Genomic DNA, 25,592 nt, shown 5'->3' with positions numbered 1-25,592 from the left:
GACTGCTATCGACCATGTTTCACCTGTCATATCGGTCCGATATGCGCAGAACTACGGGAACCTAACCGACGACCGTGCACTGATACGAATTACTTCGGCTTCCGGTAACGCGCGACCGCAATTAATTTCTACGCGAGCCCGAGGTATCCACAATATAATTACGCGAGTAAACATAATCGCCACAGATTGCTCGTCATATCGCATTTTCCTCTTTCCACGTAGCGTATTTGGTATAATGATTTTTTTATGCGATATAATAAGGAATAAAATAGAAAAGTTTATCTTTGTAAAAGCTGATAGCTTTGACGAATGGCGTACGCGCGATTGAAAAGGGAAGATGAGTACGTTTATTCATTACAATTGAAAAAAATTTCATTTAATTGGAAATCTGCAGCTGCAAATAATATAGAAAAAGTGCTGTGTTTACATATTGTTTACGCAGCGCATCAACGATCTGGAATGTTATTTCCACATATATACATATATTAGAAACACTTGGGAGCCTTGCAAACCTTGCAAACCGAGTTTAGGTACAATATTTTTAGCCGTTTTTCCGCGAGAGTACACGGAATTCTTCTGTTTATATTTTCCTCGCGTACGGATTTAACAGTTAAAATTTACTAGCAAAATAAATTATAAATTATAAAAAACATTTTTGCAGGTGTCCGGCAATCATCACAAAATATTTTCACAGTTTATTCTAAAAAACAATTAGAGCGGAAAATCTCTTAATAATCGAGTGTTGAAATCAATACTTTACGAATTATGGATAAAACTATAGAAAGTGGTATCTCGCATGGAATTCACACGCTCAAATCCATAACATATGCACTTACACACTTACTAAAATGTGTCTATTATTTTCACAATTCAGATGATATTGATTTTCACCGCTTGGTTGATTTTTTTTTATCTTTTTTTATTCGTATTACGCGTCGTTATGAATATTAATTAATCGTGCTGGTAAGCATTACTTGTTCATAGAGAATCGCGTTTCATGTCCTTTGATATTCGTATCGCAACCACGACGAATAACGCGATGATACAAGGAACGGCTTACATCACTCTAGTGCACCGTGAATGACAGTGCGTTAATTAAAAAAGCATTTATGTAAATTAATTTTTTGTTTGCTACAAACATTTGTGCCGTAAGAGGAACGCAGTTGTATGCTTTTATAATAATAAATGAAAAATTTTTGTGATTTTTTTTCTGATAAATCATAAAAATAAAATTCAATTATGAGATAATTATGATGACACGTTCACTAATCGTTAAAATACGACGATTGCGAAATTTCTTACAGCTGCATGTTTTATTAAAATTTTCATTATATGTTTTAAAAAATGTGTAAGCGATCTTAATTTTTATATAAGCTGCTCTATTCTTAGCGGATATTGAGATTAAATATCCGATATCAATTTTAATCAGTGGTTTTCTTTTTTAGACATGTTTTTTATTTGTTGATAATTTTTATTTTTCAGGTAAAGTTTGTTTTATGTATAATATAATGATATAATATAAAATTACAAAATATAAGAGAATACAAAAAATATTACAAAATAATGATACAAACATATGGATCGAATGATTTATAAATTCAAAATATTTTACTAACGCGGATACTAGCACGAAACCAAATATAATAACACAAAATTCAAGATAATTTTATGCCAAATATGCCGTATGCAACTTTGTGCCAGAAATATAATTATATCATTAAAAATAATTAATATATTTGTTATTAATTGACAATATCATGGAGTTTAAATAACGTGAGCAAAAATTTATTAATAAATTTTAATTACGTATTTTAATCATAAGAATACTTCGATTATTGAAATATTTTACAAAACTTTCGAAAAAAATATCGTATAAAAAGATGTAGATGAAGTTTCGATGTAAACTAATATTTTCTAAAAAGATAAATTTAATATTCACACTAACGAACACGGTAAATAAATCGATTGACAATACTTAGAATATTCGATTGTGATATGCGTAATTTATATGGTATTCAATGCAACGCGAATGCTTTATTATAATTATTACTATTCTACGCGATAATAAATGTAATTTTCGTGATTGCGCGTCTGTACGTAAATTTAATAATATATCGAACGAACCTATCGATCGATTACGCGTACAAAATCTAATATACTTTTTACTTTATACGTTATGATGAGCCTCATGGGCATTAAAAAATGTTCATTTTATCGGGAATAATCGCGTTATCGCCACATTCAGTGAAGGATAATTGACCCAATGATTTGGTCAGATTAAAGTTCCTGTCCCAAGTGGCACGCCGTTAGTACCCGACATAGAGATAAACGTTCTTAAAGTGAAGAGCAACCTTAATGTATCTTGCTTCTACGTCGGGTTCCTTAAAATCGATCCGCGAAAGAATGTTAAGCGACCTATCGAATATCAAGAACCTCGATACAGAAGGGAATAAATCCCAAATCTTCTGACTGTTCCCAATAGCAATGATTTCGTTAGCAATAACAATACGTTTAAACAATATTTAACAATCCGCGAAATTAGGAACTATATTGAATTTATAACAAAATAAACTAGTCCCACATAAAATGTAATTTTGTAAAATATGCTTGTATTATAGTTTGCGAAATCAAAACTGCGGATGTGAAATTTTGCAAAGTAGAAACTAAAATTTAATGAATGGTTTAACATCACACGCGCGAGTCTTTATGCTCTTATTTAATTTTATATTACATGACATAAAAATTGGCAATTTTTTAATATAAAATTTAGAATTATTATAATTCTTGAAAATTTATTAACATCCTTTAAATATAAAATACAAAATTTTTGTAAAAAATAAGGAGTTTAAAAGCAAATATGTATCAGGACTTTTTAATTTAGAAAAGTATTATTATATATTCAATTTTGTCGATTTCAAAAAGTTTAATTATCACTCACCGACCGGTGCGCAACAGCGGAATTATCTGCAACGTTGACTATGATGATTCTGTAACACACAAATATAACATTCAAATTAAAGCAACGCTTTAAATAAGAAATAGTTCAAAAATTAATTATTATGCGCATTTTTATTCATTTTTAATATTTAAATACTATAAATTTATTGAAATAATTACAGAATTTTTTTGAAAGAAAAGAACGATATTATAATTTTCATGAAAATTTTATAAAGTATTAAATTTTAAGTCATTTTCTCTAAATATTATTTTTTAATCATCGAAATCAAATGGTCCGAATCAATATATGAGAACAAATAATTTTGCTCAAATAAAAAATAATACTCACCGCAAAGTTGTTCCGCTGGCGCCTGATGCCTCTCCCAAGCCTCCTCCTCCTCTCAGGCTGTCCAGGTTATCAGCTTTGTAAGATTCCCAGCACTTTCTAAGCTGTTAATTCTGTAATCATGTCGTGGAATTTGTTGAATTGATAATCGATTTGATAATCGCTAATTATTCTTGATGATTTTGCTTTGAAAAATAATAACGTTATATCACGTGAAACGGCTCGCGTCACTTGTTTACTCAAATTGCACATTGCGAGAATGGTAGTGCAGCAACCTACACACATGTAACGGCACAACGCGTGGTGTGTACGCCACGAAAGAAAAAAAAACACAAATATCAAAATCGTGTACCGGTCGATTGCCCCCACGAAATATTTAACGCTTTATGAAATATTCGCGCCCGATATTCTGTTTCTGGCATTTGAAATCAATTTCAATGCATGGGCTATCATAACATTGAATTTAAATCTAACATTTATTTGAAGTGTAATATCAAATAACTAATTTTATCGTAAATATAATGTATGTGCCTTAATTTATTATTATTATTATTATTATTTTACGCCAAATTATGTCCAAGAGAAATGAAATTATGTCACTTCCATTATGTATTTTTATTATTTAACAGAGAATTTTTCTTGCAATGTTATTAAATTAAGGAAAATAACTCAACTTGTCATTAAAAAATGTAACGACACATAATCTCCTCGGGTTTATTGAAATTATATAATTTCTCGCATCTCTCAAAATTCAGAAATTTAAAAGTATAAAAAATAATAAGATTATATTTCTTATATATTCTTCTTTCATAAAACTAATTTATTAAAATCATACAATTTTACTTCTTCTAGCTAGAATGTAAAAGTTTTTCAAAAAATAATAATAATAAATTATATAACTCGCATTTCGCAATCACAAATCGAAAAAAGAAAGAAATGGGAAATATATCATTAGCCAATTTTAATCGCTTGGAATTTAAAAAGCTATTGTAAAATTTCAGTATGAGAAATGACATAGTTTGGCCCTACAGCGTTGTAATTAATATAAATCAAATTACTGATTTTTTTTCGTATAATAAATACTTAACAGGTAATTTATCAGGTAACAGAAATATTATTTATTTTTACAAAGTTTAATAATAAAAGACTATATAATAAATAATAGATTTATAATAAGTCACTTACATAATTGTATTGCTATTACTTAATGTCTCCTCACGCCTCGCAGATTCTTTCGTTACACTCACAATACTCATTTGCGAAATTGGTTAATTACAACCGCCTGATAGTATTTTCGCGGCACGTACGACACACGACGCGCGTTTTATTGTATTGCAAAGAATATTAGAATAATACCGAGGGATTGCACAAATTAAATGTACGATCCGCTCGTTGCGAGAGATCTCGCAAATCAATGCGATTCGTATAGCGAATCCTGGAGCCGATATACGAACGCCGAATTTTACGCGGTATTTTGCGGTTGATATATTAAAACACGAATTTAATTATGGCCGTGCAGGGTCATTAATTTTTTAATGCATTAATTTACGCAATACATATATGTATTTTCTATGTATGCCCCGACACGCGCTCAAATTCACGATAAGTTATGAGATATTAATGAGCCCGTGTGTGTACTTATCGAACGCGTAGCGATGCCGAAATTCCGAGATACCAACACTTCGACAAGAAGCTATTGTCTCGATAACTCGATCCACTGACCGTCGTTAATCGCGCGAATTCTTCGTCTCTAATTAATCTAATTATCCGAAAGCGAGAGCGAGAATAAGAAAATCGCATTCGGCGATTTCCTTGATCGTATCACGATCGCTTCTCGAATTGTATAATAGCTACCTGCCGGTAATTTTTGCGCGAACACATAATTGAAAAATATCGTGTATACACAATAGCACGCCACGTAGTCGCAAAAAACAAACGTCCGAGCGGTTGTGCTTACCGTTCGTCGCGTAAACACGGTGGCAGATAGAAAAGCATGAGCGGTGAAAGAAACGGAGCGACCACGGGAGCAGCCAAGTTTTAAAACGGTTATTTTACATTTTCGACAGTTCTCTCTCAAGAGCATCAACCTAACGGCTTGATTACAGTAGTGCCACATTCCACATATAATTGCGGATTCTTGGTAACATGAGATGAGTGGTGTGGTGGGGGATTTAGTGGGGGAGGTTGACTCAGTACGGCGCGCGCGATGTCCCTAGACCGCGCCGCCCGGCGCCCAGTCCGCTTACCTTCCCTACATCCCCACCACTCGTGTTATCGTTTAGCCTTTAGCCGCCGGCGACGGCGGCCTGCGCAGTCAGCAGTGCGCGGCGAGCGAGCGGTGGCGGCGGTGCGGTGCGTGGTGCGTATTGCGTATCCCTGGTATCCCCGATCGCGTCGAGCTTCGTATACGTGTGTATTTTGTCTGCGTCGCCGGTAATCTCTTTTTTTTCGGAAGACACTCCGCGGCGTCGGTGGCGAGCCTTCCTCGTGTGTTTTCAAATTCGGTAGCAATTTAGTCGTATCGCGGTGACGGCTAAGCGAGACGAGATAATTTATTGCCTCGCGTACCGGCGTTCCCTACATCAATTCCTCGAAATCCGTCGTGCTCTCGGCATACCGCGCTTGTTTTTCGCGGCGTCCGTCGCTTGTGGAAGCAATTACGTTTTACGTTTTATTAGGTTTGTCCTTATGGAGGATTCACACTGCGTCCGATGTTCGACGTACGACGATCCGACAACCAATAACAGAATTTATTATTAGAGACAAAAACTTCCTATTGGATGTCGGATCGTCGTACGTCGAACATCGGACGCAGTGTGAATCCTCCATTATATAAGGATTTTAGAATGTCGAAAGTCGTGCTCGAGTCCCGCTCGTGTTTCGACTACGTCGCCGGCTACTTTGGTTTTTTTTTTTTTTTTTTTTTTTTTAGAGACGCGGCGCAGATGGCGAGCCTCCCTAAATTGCGTTTACATGTTCGGTCAGTTCGGTGAGTGATTTATTACTATCGCGATGACAGCAAACCGAGCACAACAACTTAATAGCTCCGCGATCCGACTTTTTTCACATTCGGTTCCTCGAAATCCGTCGCGTTCGGCATACCGCGCTTGTTTATTTGCGACGTTCGGCGCTTGTCGAAGCAATTACGTTTTTTTTTGCTTGGATCTCGAAAGCCGTGCTCGAGTCTCGGCACATGCCGCACACGTGTTTCGCTTACTTTTTTCTCGAGCTATACATCGTTTCGAAATCTCCCCATAAGTACCATTTCCCCTTCCTCTAATTTTTCTCCTTCCACCACTTCCAAAATCGGCACTTCGGCAGTCACGTCACCTCAGTAAGCCTCAGTTTCAGTTCCTATGGGTCTATCGCGGAGACACGGGCGCGAGCGCGAGGACGGCGATGTGAATATGATTGCACGCCGCGATCGCGCGATTCGTCGATTCGCGATTATCGTAGCCCGACGGGCGCGAATCTAATCGCGCTTAGTATTGTATTTCGGGCTCTTTTTTGAAATTGGTCGTCAAGCTTGGGGAGTTTGGGAGTTTTGGTAAATTAAAAATGTCACAATTCAATTGTGATACTCATACGCGTCGTCAGTCTCGACGCGTTTGCTCGCTCATGTTTATACACGATCGCCAGATATTCCGTGTCGTAACGGGACTATATTCGTGCAAGTGTTCCACGCGACGGTTGCTCCCGGCGAGTGAAGTTGGCCGCGTGATTTACGAAATTTTGTCCGCCATCTTAGACTCGTTTGTCGCGTCTCTCTGCGGGCTGCGGGGCCTCACAGGTCATAGGCCGACGAGCCGGGCGTCGCGGTCGAGCGGATCGCATAGCTTCTACGTAAATTCTCCCATCGTCGTGTAGTTAAGTGCCGCGTCGCGTCGCGAGATTAATACCGGGAGTGCCGTGCAAAGTGTCGCGCGATTACGAGCGACGATATCGTCGATTTTCGCTCGTGAAGTGAGTGAGTGCAAGCCGATCGAAGGAGGACCGAGGAGAGGAGGAGGAGGCCTGGGAGGGCTCGGGTGACGGCGGAACGACCGTGAGGTAAATATTATTTTTATTTGTGTAAAATTAATTGGTCTCAAATATTTATTCGGATCATTTTATTTCGACGATTTAAAAATAATATTTAGAGAAAATGATTTAATATTAATGAAAAATTATAAAATTTTCATGAAGGTTCTAATATATCGTTCTTTTCTTTCAAAAATTCTCACAATAGCCCAGTAAAATGACGAAATCTTGAAGAAATAATACTGACTGGACTGAAACTTAGTAAACAGGCTTGTTTTAGGGTACTATTCAACATATTAAAAGTTCCCACGTGTATAGACGCTACGTTGCGGGGAGGGGAGAGTCCAAAAGGTCCCAAAAATCAGTTTTTCGCAAATAACTCGGAAAATATCGACTTAGCTTACAAAATTCCACACAATTTCGTTTCTATTTAAGTCTGTACGACCAAATGGAGCAGAGATAAAATTTTTTTAAACACCGGTAGTTTTGCCTCGATTCGAGAGTCCATTTTCGAGATATTAGCGAAAAATGCGTGACGCGTGTACATATGCGTTTTTGTTGCGTCGCAAAACTACCGGTGTTTAAAAAATTATATCTCTGCTCCATTTGGTCGTACAGACTTGAATAAAAAACGAAATTGTGCGGAATTTTGTAAGCTACAATTTTTATATCTACATAAATTTCCGTAAAGTTGATATTTTCCGAGTTATTTGCGAAAAACTGATTTTTGGGACCTTTTGGACCCGCCTCTGCCCGCAACGTAGGCGTCTACACATGGGGACTTTTAATATGTTAAATGGTACCCTAAAACAAGCCTTTACAAAGTTTCAGCCCAGTCAGTATTATTTCCTCAAGATCGACAAATTTCGAGTCATTTTACTGGGCTAACAATTATTTTCACAAGTATGTGAATATTAAAAATGGATAAAAATGCCCATAATATTTAATTTTTAAACTATTTGTTATTTAGAGCGTTGTTTTAATTTATATGTTATATTTGTGTGTTACAGAACGTTGCAGATAATTCCGCTGTTGCGCATCGGTCGGTGAGTAAAGTAGAAACTCGTTAAAAAATTCTCAGTCATTATTCGTTTTTTTAATATTATTATTCTCGATGGATGTATAGGATTTGATAGGAAGGTTAGAGTTTTGGTTTTAATCGCGTATGCTCCTCTAATTTATTTTTGTGTTGAAGATGCAAGTCTTCTAGTTGTTTCTGCGGGATTAATCTTTCGTCTTTTTCAATGAAGATGTGAATCGGTTCTCTACCAAATTGTAGTTCATAGGGAGTGTAACCCATACTTTTGTTAATCAGGCAATGTTAACATGTAATCGCTAATTGCGCGATCAACAAAAGTATAAATGTCTTATACATATGTCACAGCCTTTTTGCGAAATCACCCATTTTGCAATAGGCTAGCTGTTTGCAAAACGGCGGTACACGTTTGCACACATTTATTGGCGCGCAGTTTAAAAATTCGGACGGACGGACAGACAAACAGTCTGGTTTTATATAATTAAATATAATAGTATGATGGGCACCAGCATCGACACCTTCATTTAGAGCGTTGGTTTAATTACAGTTTTTTCGGTTTATTGAAATTTTTATTAAATTAAATTGTTTATATAAGAAATGATATTTCGATGTAGATGTCATTTCTGCATTGTTATATATTTTTCATCTTCTGCTTAATTTTTTAAAAGATATAATGACTTAACGGTAACGGTTTCGATTCTGGTCCTACAGGCTTCACAAAATTTCCATACGGTTTACGGTTCCGGTCCGACAAAAATGTCGGTTACGGTACGGTTTTCGGTTTCGGTCCGGTCCGGGTGCCTGGTTCCTACTTACGAGATTTAATTTGTAAAGTTTATTTTTTTTATAAAAAAAAAATATTAATATAAAACTAAAATAAATTAATAGCCTGACATTATTTATATCGCCCGAGCGTAGTGTACTTTTGTTAGAGAACAGTGAGTCGCTGTGCGAAATTTCGAAGTTCCGGATTGTGCAAAATATTTTTCATGAATAAACAAGAAAATATTTATTCATCATTTATTCATGAAAAATATTTTCTTGTACATCTTCCAACGATGTTGGACGGGCCGAAGAGGACACTTCAAATTTGGTTTATTATAACATAGACATAAACCAAAATTTGAAGTGTTCGAAATCTACTACGGCCCGCAGACTATACACTGTTGTAGAAATTAGATGCAGGGATATAAATTTAGTTTACTTCCATGCTGTTCTTCCCCGAAACATCTCTGAAATTGGTTCGACGCACATAGAACGTAACTAACGTTTCTTGCTGTCTCGGCGCCACGCGCGTTACTTTTCGTTTGCATCTACCGGAAATTCCATTGAAGTTGATTAATGATATAAATCGGGAAAAATATTCAAAGAATAATGTTTTATTTGGCGTTTGCTAACACCAAGAAGACCGCTATTAGAAGTTAAATTATATTATGTTCTTGCTCAACATTTAGAAATTAATTGGATCTGAGATTAAATAATTTTTGCACGAGCCGAAATAATCAATAAGATATTTTCTTTTTTTTATTATATACAAGATGAAGATAAACTTCATATTCTACAAATTTAAATTTTGTGTTAGACATTTAGGGAGCTTTTCAGCAAGCGGTACAAGTCGACATAAGTGTCGTCTTTGTTACCTACTTATTGCCAAAAAAGAAAGGTAGAACGACGCTTGGTGTCGACTTGTGTCCCTTGCTGGAAAACTCTTTCATTCTTTTTAAGTGGAATTAGTTAAACATTAGATAATTTGTATATAACAATTAAAACTAAATCCATAAATTAAATGCATCTTTAAGCTTATCGATTAAATGAGTTTTGATAAATGATAGCATTTATCTCTCGTGTTTTTACTAAATCTAGAATTTATTGGTACCTACAGTATATGATTATTAGTTTATAAAAGAGTACTTTTTAATGAAAAGTAGATCACAGCGGATACACTGATTAGTTCGAACTTTGAAAATATTGTTTTGTTAATGATATCACGTAAATGTAATTTTCAAAAAAGGTAAAAAGACGTCAAGTACACATTTACAATATACATTAATGATACACGAGATTCACTTAAGGTAAAAGTACCACAATACCCGGACACTTAAGAGTAGGTAAATAAACGTTTGTGGATATTATAACTATTTCAAACTATAAGAAAAAATAGTTTTATCTTTGATTTTAATTTGCATTATACTTATAAATAATAAAAGTGTTCAGATATAGATACATGTCCGGGTTATCCCAGATATTGGTATCTTTACCTTACGTGTACAAGTTAAACGCCTATTGTTTTCTATGTTTTGTATACATTGAGTATAATAATGTATTTTTCTTTTAACATTTAAAGGCGTATATTATTCCTGAGTTTCGTAAAGCGCATTGGCGCGCATTTATTTACACTAATTCACAGCATACGTAACGTTTACTATACATTGTAGAAAATTCGCGTTTTACGGAACCCAGGGTATGTCCGCGGTTGACGTTCGGCCGAATCTGTTTGGCCGAAACGGTCATTTATTGTAAGTTTTAACACGCTATCGGACACACGGTTTTGCGTGAAAACGTGAGCTTTTGTTACAGAAAAAGAGAAAAGAAAAGAGACTCTAAAAATGTCGAGATTTACCGTGTACATTTCCATGATGCGTGAATAAGAAATTGCGCCAAGGCTCTGGCTTTTGTTTGCGCTTTACAAAACCGAATTTTGTACTTGTATTTATCATTATCTATAATTTCTACGTGGCCGACGTTACTTTCGACCTGAGCGTGAATAATTGCATGTTCTTTTTTTTAACCCTAATAGGTATACACAGTCTTATTTTGCCAATTATACACTGTGGAGTCTTGGAGACCCCATCCACATTTGTTTGTCATCATAACTTCAGCAAAAATGGATTTCAGTTTATTTATTTTTTAATCGATCGAGAATCGATCGTAGAATACGCCCAATGTATAAAAGTCGATAGAATTAAAGAGTTTCAAGATATAAGTACGAGTAAAAAGAAAAGAATATATGGGACAAAAGTTCAGAAACGCGAAAAAAGAATGTTGGGCTGGGGTCTTGGAGACTTCACTGTGTATACCTTGAGTTAACAAACAGCACTGCGCTGCTGTATTCTCGATGCTGCATAGGAAAAAAGAAATCGATATAATTCACATTTTTATTTAAAAAACCGTATATACAGTTTTGCAGTACACGGAAAGAATGTATCGGTTTTGTTGAAGTATTTAAAAAATTTACCTGGATACAGATCTGAAAAGAATTTTGTTGGACCATCAAAATAATTATGTAATTGTAGAACACTTATTAAACTGATTGCTAAAATATCAAAATTTTTTACAGCATTATCATCATATTTCAGCGACTTACTATAATTATTTTGATGGTGCAAAAAAATTTTCAGATCTGTATATAGCACAACATTATTTTTAGATCTGTATCCAGCTAAATTTTTAGATACTTTAGCAAAACCGTTCTTTCCGTATACATATTTTTATCAGAGTCTAAATATCGCTAATATATATCTCTAGTGTAAAATGTATATAAAAGAAGTTAGTTGTTGTTGTTTGTACACGCATTAGTCTAATAATTTCTTTATCTGAACGTTGTTGGAATATTATCGAATCATTAGAGAATCTTAAAATTTTGAGTTTGACTGATCGAGATCGAGATTCAGCGGATTAGGCAAATATGTATAATAGATAAGCAAATTTCTGCAGAAGTTTAGGATGTCTCTACTGAAATTACTTGTAAAAGACAGACATATATCTGAACATTTTTAATTCTCGTCGAGACCGTGAACGTTTTAGGACGTGTTTTGTCCCGAAGAATGGTTGAGGATTGCTGATGCAATCAACCGTCTTTGTTTCTAAGTATTAACCGCTTTTACTTTATCGATTTTGTATTTATAAGTTATCACCGAATGGAATAATGGTCGATTTAATCCCGAAAGGGAAATTCTAATAATTCACTAATTCAGAAGTGCAGCGAAAACGATCAGGCCTAATGAGAATAGCTGATCCAGCGTCCTATCCCTTTCACTCGTTAGAACGAATAACGTGTGTTCCCAGTACAAATAAAAATTTTGCGCTTGTTAATTCGCTCTCGAGGTATAAGTCACAAAATTGGATACGTCGACGAGAATCGTCGACGACGAACTCTTTTTACGTCACGCCCGCTATATACCCGTTTCTGCAGCAGTCACACGATAAGATCTTCAACGTAGTTTGCGAGTTCAGCGCCATTGAGATGAAAGTTTTACGATCGAATTCCTAACCGTGACAGCCGCTATTAAATATCGATCGCCAGAACACGTGACTGGCAAGACATTTTCTTGCACTTATCTTGCACTTAAACTCGCAGATAGGAAAATCGATTGTACGATAGAATAGATGATTCGACGATTTATTGACATGTAATTTGGATATAGATAAAAGATAAATAGCTCCGTAAGATAGAATAAACTGAAATATATTTAATGCATTACGCGTTCTAAGAACTGACCGATAAATTCAAATGTCAGGTTAAATCTCACATTTAGTAATCCTTCTTCATAATGCAGTTCGTTATCAGCAATTTTTTAATATTGCAAAGATAAGAAATTTGTTTGCGATTAAAGTTTGGAGAAACGTTTCTTGATCCGATATTCTAAAGCTTTTTCGATTCTCATCAAATAGTTTTTATCGAAAACAACACGAAAGAAATACAAATAATTACATTATATCTCTTATGTTTACTGCGTATAAAACTTCTTCCGAATATTAGGTATGTTATTACGTTGGGGGGGAAAAACATTCGTTGTGCAACATTCTTATGTAAACTGCTACACGATAGAGTCTTCTAAAGTGCTTCAATTAATTCCGTCCGATATAACCCCGGCTTAACTCTCTCGCTCGCTTCACTTTTTTATTCGAACTTGGCGCGCACCGGTTCTTGTAGAACACATTTAAGTTTTAATTCTATTTCTTCAACGCGGACACATCTTTACTGCGAGCCATTACGACTTTTAGATTTATTAACCGTTTTAAATATAAAATAGCGCTATGTCGCGTACGGCATTACTTTAGATTATGGAGCAATCTAATTGTAAGTGATAGCATAAAAAAATGGAAGACACGATATGTCACGTTATCCCATTGTTCTCTTGTAACCATCGTCCGCGAAAACGAACAGTCCTATTGATAGCTGTTACCGATAGTGCGTTACAAACGCTTCAATAGCTGTAGTCATGGAAGCTAAGGTCTAAGGCAAACACGATCAACGGCCCACGGAGTGATACAATGCACAGATTGTTACCTGTGTACAGACACCTATTATCGTACGAAAGCAAGAGACGTTACACGGAGGTAGATTAATTTGAATCTGTATTAAGATTGGCTATAACTTGTTTTACAGTTTATTAAGCGAAATAAGATATTGATATCATTTATCATATACACCTACACTGAACAAAAAATTCATTATTTGCAAGAAAATAGATTTCTTTGAATTTAGTTTCCTTAATTTAAAGAAATAACTATTTGGTAGATTTAAGAAAACATTTTTCTGAGTTTAAAATAATTTCTCAAATCTACTTCTTTAAATTATGGAAACTAAATTTAAAGACATCTATTTTCTTGCAAATAATAAATTTTTTTAGTGTAATAATTACACACATATTTCTTTATTTATAATAATTGAATTGGTAAAGCGTTAATATTTGACTGGGGAAGAACAGCATTAATGTACAAAAATTCAGCAGTGGACAGAAAAAAAAGCAGTGGTCTATAATATTTTACGGCATTGTCCGAATTTTATTCACAATGGGTCGGCAGTATGATAGTGGACGCCCACTTTTATTCCTGGGTACGCGCATGTAACCCAGACGCCAAACGGCAGACTGTGGCTGATCTCACGAGGGGCGAATTTCAATTTCGCGCGTGAATCCATGAAAATGTCGATTGCACTTACTTCCGGACAGTTAAGTGGCGCACTGGGTGTTGCGGGGGAGAGAAATAGGAACCTTCGGAGATCACTCGCTCGGCCGAATAAAATAGCGAAGCGAATGGGAAAAGAAAGAAATGAAAGAACTCACGACGGCGCGCATGACGGGACTCTTCTCGTCGTCATCCAGCACGCAGCATACTTATGCGCGCTCCGTCTTCTAACCTCGCGTTTCTACCTACCTAGTTACCTATCTACTTACCCCGCTGATTCCCAACCTTCAGTCCCTATGGCAACGCACTTAAGCTCACTTTAGTATTTCAGTCTCGGGCACGACGTTTGCATCCCTCTTGGTTACTAGTCGTATAAGTATTGCCCCGCGTGTAAGTTGCATTGGATAATGGACAAAATCGTTTATGCGTTCTCGCGTGAAATAGAGAAAGAGAGCTTTTCCCTTTCGTTTCATCTCTTTGTCTTTCCAAATTCGTCTTCGTCTCTTCCACTCCCTATATTCGCATTTCCTTTGCTTTGTCGTGTACCGCTCTAGCTCGCACAGGACTCGCTCATGCTTGTTTGCAAATGCTGACTGAACGTATTGTACTCTCGCGCTTGCGGGAGCATTTGTCGCGGATGTGCCCTCGCGATTCTTTTAACCGACTTCAGATTAGTCCCGAGGCGTCTCGTATTTCAATCCGCATCTTTCCTCGCGGCTTTTAGTGACGTATGAGCTTTTATTGTGTCGTTGCACGTAAAACGACCGATTTGGAAAGCTTGTGTGAGAATGTTTTCATAAACCAAACTTTCTCTTGGTCTAATCAATAGATTATACGTGTAATAATAATTACATGTCATAAAATATCTCCTGTATTATTCATATATGCTTTTATTTAGTAATATTTTCTTTTTTAATCATTTTTATGTTATTCTTATAAGATAAAGCACTTTTTTCATATTTTCTTAAACTAATTTATCTCCCATTTAACAAGCATTTTATATTATAAAAATTCTTCTCGTAGAAATTTCTGAAGATGACAAAATAAAAGTTAATAAAACTGTTTAAATTAATAAATTATGTAGATGTTAAATGTTTCAAATTTTATAAATTTATTTTAATTATTATTGTTTTTTTTGCGATCCGTCTTGACAACATGTATTATCGACACTTTAATTTAATTTTTAATTTTTAAATTTTGATTTTTATATTTCTGACCATGGTGTTTAATTATTTATTTTTTCGGTCTCCAGACTCTCTGGTGAGTTTTCAAATAAAGAAAAGTTTTTTATTTTGTTTCCATCAATCTAATAATTTCAACTACTCTACGGATGTTGATTATTTAATTCTTACACAAATTTATGGTTTTCCGACTTTTTAATTTGAAAAAGCCTATTTTCGGTATGTAATGATGGAGAACGTGATTAAGTAACTCTACTTCTGTACTGCTGAGGATGGCTCGATGAGGAGTTGAAACGTACGGAACTTTTCTAATGTTTTAAAATTTAAATAAATCAGGTTTCTATGATAATACGCACGGGCAACCGCGTTGATATTATTGCCAATTTCATGTTTGTTTATTAAAATTTTAAAAATTTTCTAAAAGTAAATTTTGACATAATATTTTGCGAAATATTTAATATCTATATATATATATATATATATATATATATATATATAACATTTTGAACATTTTTCTTTTTTGTATTCCGTGAAAAAAGTAAGAGCATGCTGGCCAACGCGGTGAGGGTGTCCGACATTCCGGGCATTAAGAATATAGCCTGATGGTCTTAGGAAACTTTCCCGAGAAAGTGGATTTGTGCATGGCCGCGGAGCCAACGGTCGTGAGAAACGGAACGTACTCCGTCGTACGTCGTTATTTGGTCAGGTTATCTGAATTTAAATTTATCCGAAATGTCGCATATACGAATAAATTACCGCGAGAAGCGCGAGACATCCGTTATAGTTTCTCTTGGCGGGGAATAAACGGCGGGGTCGCCACGATTACGGACTGCCTTGAAAAATCGTCTGCGAGACGCGAACGCGAAGCAGGAAGCGTAGACGATTTGAAGAGAATATTTTATCGGGAAGAAAGACTCGTAGCGGAAAGAACCGCGAAGAAGATATTGGTAAAAACGATCCGCGCGAGCTTTACAAAGCCTTTTGTAAACGAGTTCGTGTAAAAGAGAGATATGGGAAAAGAGCGGGAGTTTTGCCGAATTTTGGTACGCTCTAATTACGTCAAATACGTAACATTTGCATTCGTACGCAGGTATGGCACACGTAAGTCCCGTGTATCTCGCAGGTGCATTTCCGCAGCGGATGCACATCGGCGCGTAGGGAACTCTTGGGAATCTTCAGTAAATCCGCTGATACGATATCGACGCAAGAACGTTTGCCACTTCGAACTCCAATAAATTCCTTTCATTCTCACGCGATATCGAGACATCGTCAAAGCATATCATTCGCGGTACATTTCATCAGTTGCAACCGTTTTATTTTTTTTTAACTTTTAACACCTTATTTCGTTTTACATACACGAATCGTTGCAGAAATGGGAAGTTTACCAAGTTTCTTGTGGTTACTCTAATTCTTTTTTGCTTTGCTCATTTTCTTATCAAAAAACTTATGTTTACACAGTAGATATGAAAACAATTTTGATTCGAAAAATACGCGCGCGATGCGATGCGATTGTGAACGTGCGCACAAAGTGATAAACAAGCGAGCGACGATAGCAATTCTTATATCATGTTCCGCTACACTTGCGTTTCTCAATTCCTGCAAAGTAAAACGTAATAGTAATAACAGAGGATATTTATTCCCGTCTTCGAGCCGATATCTCGAACACGGCATTGCGGCCGTTTATTATTTGCAACGTAAGCCGTCGCACGTCCGTAACAATACTTCGTAAGTCCGTAATTTGCATCTTGTTCCGGATGTATTCCGTGTCGTCCGCTACGTATTAGCTCCGCGAGACTCCGTCGTCATTAAACGAGTTTTCCCCGCGCTTCTCTCTTTCGTTTATGCGGCGCCTTTCCGCCCGTCCGAGTTTTCTGGACGCGTTTTTCTTCGTGTTTGCTTCGGGCGGCTTGTCGGCCCTGAGAAAAATAAAAATTTTCCGTATTCTCGCCACGATCAACCTGGTCAGAATTACGAAGGACATATATAGCAGACCGACGGAGGTGACATCGCAACCGCAACGCCGCGAAATAAAAGCCGCGACGAGGAATACTTTATTAAATCTGGACCCGTCTGTCGTGAATAAAAAGAGCAGATATCCTCTGTGAAAGCAAGACCGGTAAAAGGACGAGGTCGACGGCAAATCGTTCTTCTCGTTACTTAGAACGTGGGTTGATGACCGCAGAATGGGAAGAGCAGGCGAAGGTGAGAAGCTCGGCATCATGGTTACTTCGTTAACCCTTTGCGCATAGTCCAGCTTCGCTGCATTCATTGCAGGCGCGCCGTAACGAAATTTGGCGCAGTCGTCGGAGAGTAGATAGAAATAGACACAGGCGCGCAGACGCAGCACATAGACGTAGTCATAGAGATAAGAAACTGTTAAGCCTGTGGGTGCAATTATTTTATCATAATAAACGTGTTTAAAATTATTTTTCTCGCAATTGTCTCTATCTTCTATCAGGGTTGACCGGAAAAGTCCAGTGGATGGAAAAATGGTAAATTCCGGTTTTTACCGTCCCGGACCAATGGAATAAACTGGCAAAAATTAAAAAACAAAAATAACTAATATAATACTGAAATATATTTATACTTCATGTAAAAAGAAATTTTTATTTTAAAATTAATATGTTTATTTTTTTATATAGACTAAAAGGTATGTTGCAAGCTTAAACAAATTTCGCCATTGCCTTGTTCAGCTCTTCTTTATGTGCGGTTGTAGTTTTAATTATATAAATTTGATATTGATGGTTGCTTAAAAAATAAGAGCATGAAGAAGATTCGATGTCAATTCGCTTTCTTTTACTCGATTCTTCCAAATCATCGTCTAATTTATTTTCATTTATTGGATTAGATTGAATTTGATTGTCATCGTCTCTTTCAATCTTATTACACTTTTGAAGATGCTGTTGCAATCGTGGGGCTTTTGTACTTACTAATGTTCCACAAGCAATACATTTCTCTCGGCACATCGTCATGTTTATAAATATGCTTTTACCTTTCTGACTTAATTTTCTTCTTGTGCAACTCAATATCAGCTTCAATCAGTTTTATTTCGCTGACTATAGCATGCCACTCGACTTGCCGCGCAGATTCTTACGCACAGAATCGTAGCTAGGACTATATAGGGCCCCTCGGACACTGAATTAGAATATCGAAAAAGGTTTTCTATTTATTTTATTGTTTTTAATTTAACATAGTAGAAAAAATCAGTTTTTGTCAGTTTTTTCCGGAAAATACCGGTTTTTATCACTGGCATGGACTTTATAAAAAAGAAATTGAAATTTTGCCAACTCTGTCTTTTCTACAGTTTGTTCAATGATTGACAGACCACAAATGTTTGGTTTTTGGTTGGTGTTTGATATATCACACGCATAAACGAAGATTTTGGTGTGTTGTATCTCGTGCTAAAAGCAGTTAATCGCTTACTCCGCCTTCACTAACGACTGCTTAATCTTTCAAGTTCTGTGTTGAAAGTAACTATGCATCTTGCATCATTTTATCTGGAGACCGCAATAATTAACTGTATCTACAAGATGTACAATTGCGTCTGCAAACCCGACGTACATTTTCACAATGTAGCGCTATACGAGCAGCGTATAGCGTATGAAATAAATGACAAAACGCATTTTCCGAGATCTGTCAAGCGAGATCTCTCGGTGGTAGGAAACTTGACCTTCCGAGATCACGAGAAAGCTCGATCACTTTGCTGGCAGCTTTTCATCTGGGCCTAGCAAATCTATTCCCGTCGACTCCATAATCGCAAACCCGTAGCTCCGAAGGGATTCCTAGTATCTCGCTGAAGATTCGCGGATGTGTGAGGGTTAAAGACAAAGATCAACAAACGACGGGCGAGAAGCCCCGCCGAGAAAGGAAACGACTTACTATTTTCTAACGGTTAGGTCGCTCTCCCGTTTGACGTATCCGAGAACACAGGCCGGAGAGTGACGTATACGGCTATCAATGAGCCAAGGAGCTTTTCACGATCCTCAGACAGGTCATAAGGTCGTTATGCTCCGGAATCGGTGCAATCAACTTGACGACGATTCCAACGGCACTACGATCGTTCGTGCTGTCCGATTAAGTTGAAGCCTTTGCAACATTAGCTGTCTTAACACATTAATTGTTTCTCGGAAAAACCACAAATGTTTCGCAAGATGCTATATATAGCGCACGTAACGTAAACTATAGATTTTCAATACTGGCGGTGAATATCGGAACACAGCCTTTATCGCGATTTTTAGTAAAATGTATAATGAAACACTTTGATTTCAACTGATACAAATAAGTACTGTCTGTTTTCTCTAGTATTAGAAATTAATATTTTTTTTTTCGTAAGTTCGACGCCGTCAAAGGGAAACATTAATCCGACGCATTATATTTAGTAATAATGCTAATGCCGCGTATCCGCTTTTCTCTTTGTAGCTTTCATCGTATTACCAAATCTGTCACTTACAGCACTCGTTTAACGGCCGAATAAAGGGATTGATTTGCGTGCCGATTCGTGTTCCACCGCATCGTGGCTGTTGTAACGATCGGTTAAGGAAACGCGAATATCGACGATGGTGGGACACATCGTTCACTTTTTTCTCCCGGTCGTTTTCGATCCGCGACGAATTTACGACCGTCAGCGCGCTATATACGTATCTCCCTCGAGACTTTTCCGTTTTCTCTATCTCCTTTCCGCGCAACCGCCCGCGTTTCCCGCACCGTCCATCGCCCTTTCGCCCCTCTTCGTCGTCTCTCATAAACGACTGTTCGTAACAAGTAGCTCGCAGCTACGAATGATAAGTTGTGAACTGAACGGCTTCTTTATCGCCGTTTTTCCAAGGAGACCTTGAACAGAGCGTGACTTAGTAAACGCTGTGAATCTTAAATTCGCGATTTTTTATCGAGAAAATCGATTACTAAACAGTAAAAGGTAATGGGGTCAACTAAACCTTAATAAAAAAAAATTGTGTAGGTAAGTCGATTTGTGCGTAATTGATTTTAAATGTAATAATAAAATGAAATTGAAATCGCATGTAAATAGACAAGAAAAAATACTCATTTTGTTTGAAAATATGATTATAACACAATTTAATCCTACGTAATTGTCCAAAGCTTATTGTGCGACGTCAAGGTATTAATGAAAAAGTATAATGTGTTTAATTTGTATTTTATACTCAACGACCGGACGAGAAATACAAAAATATTTGTCCGTTTGAATATTTATGACGGTACAACATTTATAACTAATACGATCCATTATCGTTGTCGAGCTCGAATCCCACAGCACCGAATTGTCACACGGTCAACCTAATTAAGCAATGCCATTTACGAGTAGGACAACTCTCCGAACGAATTTCAACGAGGAAATCCTGCTTTTCTCCAGCGCAGTTTCTCATGCAATACGATTATATGATAGAGAAAGAAAAACAAAGAGAGAGAAAGATAGAGAGATTAAGCTAAATTATCGTTGATCTATTTACCATAACAATAGAATTAAAATTAAATAACTTAGCAGATAGAAAAATATTCTGAACATTAAATTTAAATATTAAATTCAAATATTTTCTGTGAGCGCAAAACAGACGAAATTCCTTTCTTCTTTGTTCTCTTTAAAAATAATTTCTTTATGGCAGTTTATGGGTTCCATATTACTTTTAACATTTGAAATAGCAAAGAATACCTTTGTCATAAGCTCATCTACTAACATTGCATTGCGAGCACCGCACAATACTGGGAATTGTACCACGTGTTATGAATTTTTGTCAACATTTTATTTTCTGTAACAATTTTCCAAGTATCCCTTCTCTCTCTCTCTCTCTCTCTCTCTCTATTCCTCTCTCTTTCTCTCCTTCCCTCCGTCTTGCCTCTGTTTTTCGATCTATCAAAGGTATTCTCAGGTTAATCTGCTATGTGGATATACGCGCCATCTTGGAATTCTAAAAGCCTCGCACAAGTTTCGCGAGTTTCGCCAATAAGTTTGTGTATCGCGGTATTGCAGCTGGTCTGCTCCCGGTTTCCCTACGGCAGTAGCAATCGCGCCACCCTATGTCCCTCGCTACGAAGGCTTCGGTATACTCGCTCTCGCAACTCGCTGTCGACAAGGTGAGAGAGCGAACAGGGAAACAATATGACGGATCGAAGGCAAAGGACGAAGTGCCGAGGGAGTGCGGAAGGAGGGACAGAAGTTACGCGGTAACGGTGTTGAAAACGTGAAAATATGCGCTGAAGTACACTCGAAAAAAAAAAAAAAAAAAGACGGTTGACAGTCACCGCCGGCCGGATGACGCGATAAAAGCTGGCAAAGCTCCCCTTCCTCACTAGCCACTCTTTCAGCAGGCTTTGCACCCTCGACAACATCGCTCTTTTTTCCTTGAAGTGTAACCGAGGACGCTTCACGACCGGCGCGTTGAAAATCTTGCATCTTTTGTTTAGTAACCCTGATTCGGTCTTTGTTCCGCATAAGTCGCGTGTAACGCATGCTAATTTAGTTTAAACGGGGATATAGTTCGTGATGTATAAGTAATATGTACGTCTGATTATTCCGTGATGGTGCAATAATCAAGTTGGGTACACATTCACTGCTACTTAGTTTCAAGTCCAATTTTACTGAAATCTTCAGTTTGTTGCTCGTTAATGAGATCTCGTTCTGGCAATTGTAAAATTTTATATACAAATGAGATATCTATAGTTCAGACACGGTGTCCAAGACTTTGTCGCTACTCAATTCCACTTTCGTACTAATATCAGTGTCGAATATTTCAACTATTATATTAGTGGTTTTTTTGCATTTTGAGAAATTGCATCATCTTTCGATGATAAAATTGCGTCTTTCACGGCTTTTTAAGCTCAGATTTTTCCCTTCTTGGGAGAAAGAGGTTATTTTCTTTTTGTGATCAACTTTTATAATTGCAAATTTCTTCTTTGTTTTCTTTGCAGCTGCTCTTACAGACAACTTGACACTTTCCACAATCAAATATATTCACTTTTAAATGAATAAACTAATAATAAATTCACTTTTAATCACAGCAGTCTTTCAGAGTACTGCATGCAGCTTTGAGTTTATAAGTCAATGAGTGTTTACTTTTATAAGTGTGTAATTAGAAAGTGTTTGAAATACAAATCTGTTTATTTCTAATAATTAAATACAAATTGTGTGTTTTATTTTGTTCTCGTTTGAAAATCAATATACATCTGTTTAAGGTAGTCGTCTCGTCAGGGCATGTATTAGATAAAGTTTTCGATTTTGGATTTTATATCAAATTATATGATCAGCTTTGCAGTCGATTTTTTCTGTGGCTCCTTACCGACTATTTACTCTAGAAAATCGATCTCGAAAATCACAAATTTTGCATTACTTCATACAGACGGCCAGAAAAAGAAGGCTCTATCACGGTTTCAATCACATATTTTTCGCATTTTTCGATTAGATGAAGTGAGAAAAAACATTGTTTTTGTACATTAGATTTCGAAGAATTCGATGCAACCATAAAATATATAGTTTACCGGAGATTTCGCTGCTAATTTTTAAGTTTATTTTAGTGAAAATGCGGTAATCGAGCAGACATTTTTTGGTCGAGGTAAGGTTGGGAAGACTTGGCAAGCCGCTGGCTAATCACTGTAGTTGCAGGTTATGAGGCTCGTCTTTCTTAGCCGAATTGGATAGTAATTGACACCCCTGTCATGCGTTTTGAAACCCTTTCTCAGTAATTGTCAAAATTCAATCGAAAAGGAGATGTAACCTCACTTGTAACCTTTCTCGACGACTCGCACGATCAGCCGATCAAAACGGAGTCAAATGAGAAAAATCACATAATTTGGAAAAAGTAACATACTTTGGCACGTATGAAATTTTACACCATAATTCATAAAATTATTTTTCCCTTAGCAAAAATTGCCTGAAATATATTTCTGAACGTGAAAACCTACAAACAGTCACATGACTAGCACGTAGCGAGACGCCTACCTTAATTTGACTTGTGTTTGATTTTAGAACTACAATTTTATAAAGATCTATAATGTTTGATACAAAAGTGTTTGAAAGTCAATCACTTCTATGCATAAGTGTTTGAAATGCAAATGCTTTTCTAATTGTGTTTGATAAGTCAAACATTTTTTCTACTTTAATGTTTATAATTCAAACACTTATGATGAACCAATTTTTAGAGTGATAAACTGTTTTTACCATGTTTTTCTGGACGCGCTATTTTCAGTCTCTCCTGGCGTATAAAATGAATAATAAAGGCGTTCGATGGACATTCAACTTTGTGCAATATTCTTTCGAGAAGAGAGCTTCTCTCTTCTATTTTGATAGAAAAACGAATAAAATTTTCCGGCATGTTAATGAGTTCGCTCACCGTCGGCGTTTTAATTTAATATTAGCTGTTTTCTCTCAATTTTTATACTATAGCGCCCCATTTTTCTGCGCTGCAGCTTAATTCTGTTTCCTTAAATACGATGATAATCTCAAGGCGTGTAGAAATTTAATCGCGCGGTCCTCGCGGACATTGGGTAATTGCTGCGCTCGCTTTTTATGCGAGATAAATGCGATTGAAAGATCCTCTTTCGTGAAACCGCCGTTATATCCTCGAGTTAAATCTTTAATCAAAGTCGCAAAGACGGCGGCGGCGTCATCTTCTTTTCCGCTGAAGCCCATATTCACGAAGGGGGATTCAAAGCTTCGTTCCTTCGAGGCTTTCGGTGAGCTCGAAGGAAATGGGTTTGCTAACCCACGCCGGCAAGACGTCTGCGGCGACTGAATACAAGCTTCGTACGTATTATACAGATATATATATGAAATGATCGAGTTCCTTTGCGGCTTCTGGGATTCCTTTCCGGAGACGGGTGTCGAGTTCACCCGTCCATCCGGCGCTCCAGAAACTTCACCCGCATCATTCACGATCGAGGACAAGGAAAGTTCGTTTTGCCGCGAGAAAGCGTGCCAAAAACTCCGCGACACGCGTCACGACGCTGAAGTTTAATCTGTGATCGACAGCCCGCAACGGACAGCTTTTCTCTCAGCATTGTTCTCGCGCACGTATAGAGATGTGTCATTTCCCTGCAATGAAATTTTCACGCTTGCAATATCAATTTATCCTCTTTAGAGCATGCTGCCGTTAGAATATATCGGCAAATGATGATATCTCTCAAATCAGTTTTACTGTAATTGATACATATTACTTATTGAAAATAAAAGTTTAATGTTAGTTTTTGCATAATATATTCGTAAACATTTATAAAGTACATTATCAAAATATATTTGTCGTTATGGGTGAAGGGTGACGATGAGCGCGAATTATTATATTACTTAAAAAATTTGTGCGTTGTTATAGCATTGCAGAATATTAAATTATAGTATTTTATAATCAGACGTAATATTATAATCGATTGTAATACGATAATGATGAAATTTTTTAAGCATAACGTTTCGTGCAGATTTATTTGCATAGAAAAACATTTTTATTATATTATGCGTTGAAGAACCTTTTGCATCGTGTTCATTACAACTTATATGAGAAATTTAGAAGCTATTTCCATTTTAATTTATTCTCCTTAACTTATCTTCATTGCATTACATAGCGTGAAATTTCATATAATGGGGTACTCTCTTGCGAAATATAGGTTTATAATATAATAATATCTCAAGATATTATCCTGCGTATTTTACGTACACGTTTCGCAAATGCGTCTTTCTAATCGAAATTAATGTATGCTGAGAAAAAAGTTAAAGAGAAAAGCGCAGGTTACATTGTTCAACGAAAATTTCGTTCATTAATTTTACATTGTTTTTCTTAGGGCGCGAAGATTTTTGTCGCGCTTTTATGGAAAATTTTCGTAAAGCCAGATGTTCGAGATGCAGAGAATGTAACGCCGACGTTGCTCCCCGCGTATAAGAACGGGATTGCATAATCTAATCTGGAACGTCGAACGATTTCGCGCATTGACTCTGAATTCATCTATAATATAAAACGTCGTAGAATCGACCATAGCGCGTAGAGTCGACCAAACTGTACTTTTTTGTTTTCCGTTTTATTCACCGTGTACGGTTTAGAGAGAAAACGCGAGAGAGAAAGAGAGAGCGAGAAAGGGAATGCGCCGCACGCGCGTGCTTCTTTATCCGGTAAACTCGAAGTATGCTCGTTATTAAAACAGTATACTCGGTTCGACGAACAGCTCGAGC

At 36.6% G+C, this 25,592-nt stretch overlaps 1 protein-coding gene across 2 annotated transcripts in view; it reads left to right on the top strand.

Annotated features, from left to right (window-relative positions):
* The first annotated feature begins 7,145 nt into the window (after nt 1-7,145).
* Lar (tyrosine-protein phosphatase Lar) overlaps nt 7,146-25,592 on the top strand; it is a 399,840-nt gene continuing 381,393 nt past the window's right edge. For both annotated transcript variants that reach the window (XM_077407378.1, XM_077407374.1), the window contains exons 1-2: nt 7,146-7,333; nt 8,314-8,349. The gene's annotated coding sequence lies outside the window, so the exon portion shown is untranslated. The remainder of the gene's footprint in view (nt 7,334-8,313; nt 8,350-25,592) is intronic.

The sequence above is a fragment of the Temnothorax americanus genome, unplaced genomic scaffold (genome assembly GCF_048541705.1).
Source record: "Temnothorax americanus isolate GAGA-0224 unplaced genomic scaffold, ASM4854170v1 Scaffold22, whole genome shotgun sequence".
In the NCBI taxonomy this organism is placed as follows: domain Eukaryota; kingdom Metazoa; phylum Arthropoda; class Insecta; order Hymenoptera; family Formicidae; genus Temnothorax; species Temnothorax americanus.
The sequence above is the reverse complement of the archived record's forward strand: the minus strand, read 5'-3'. Positions and strand labels throughout refer to the sequence as shown.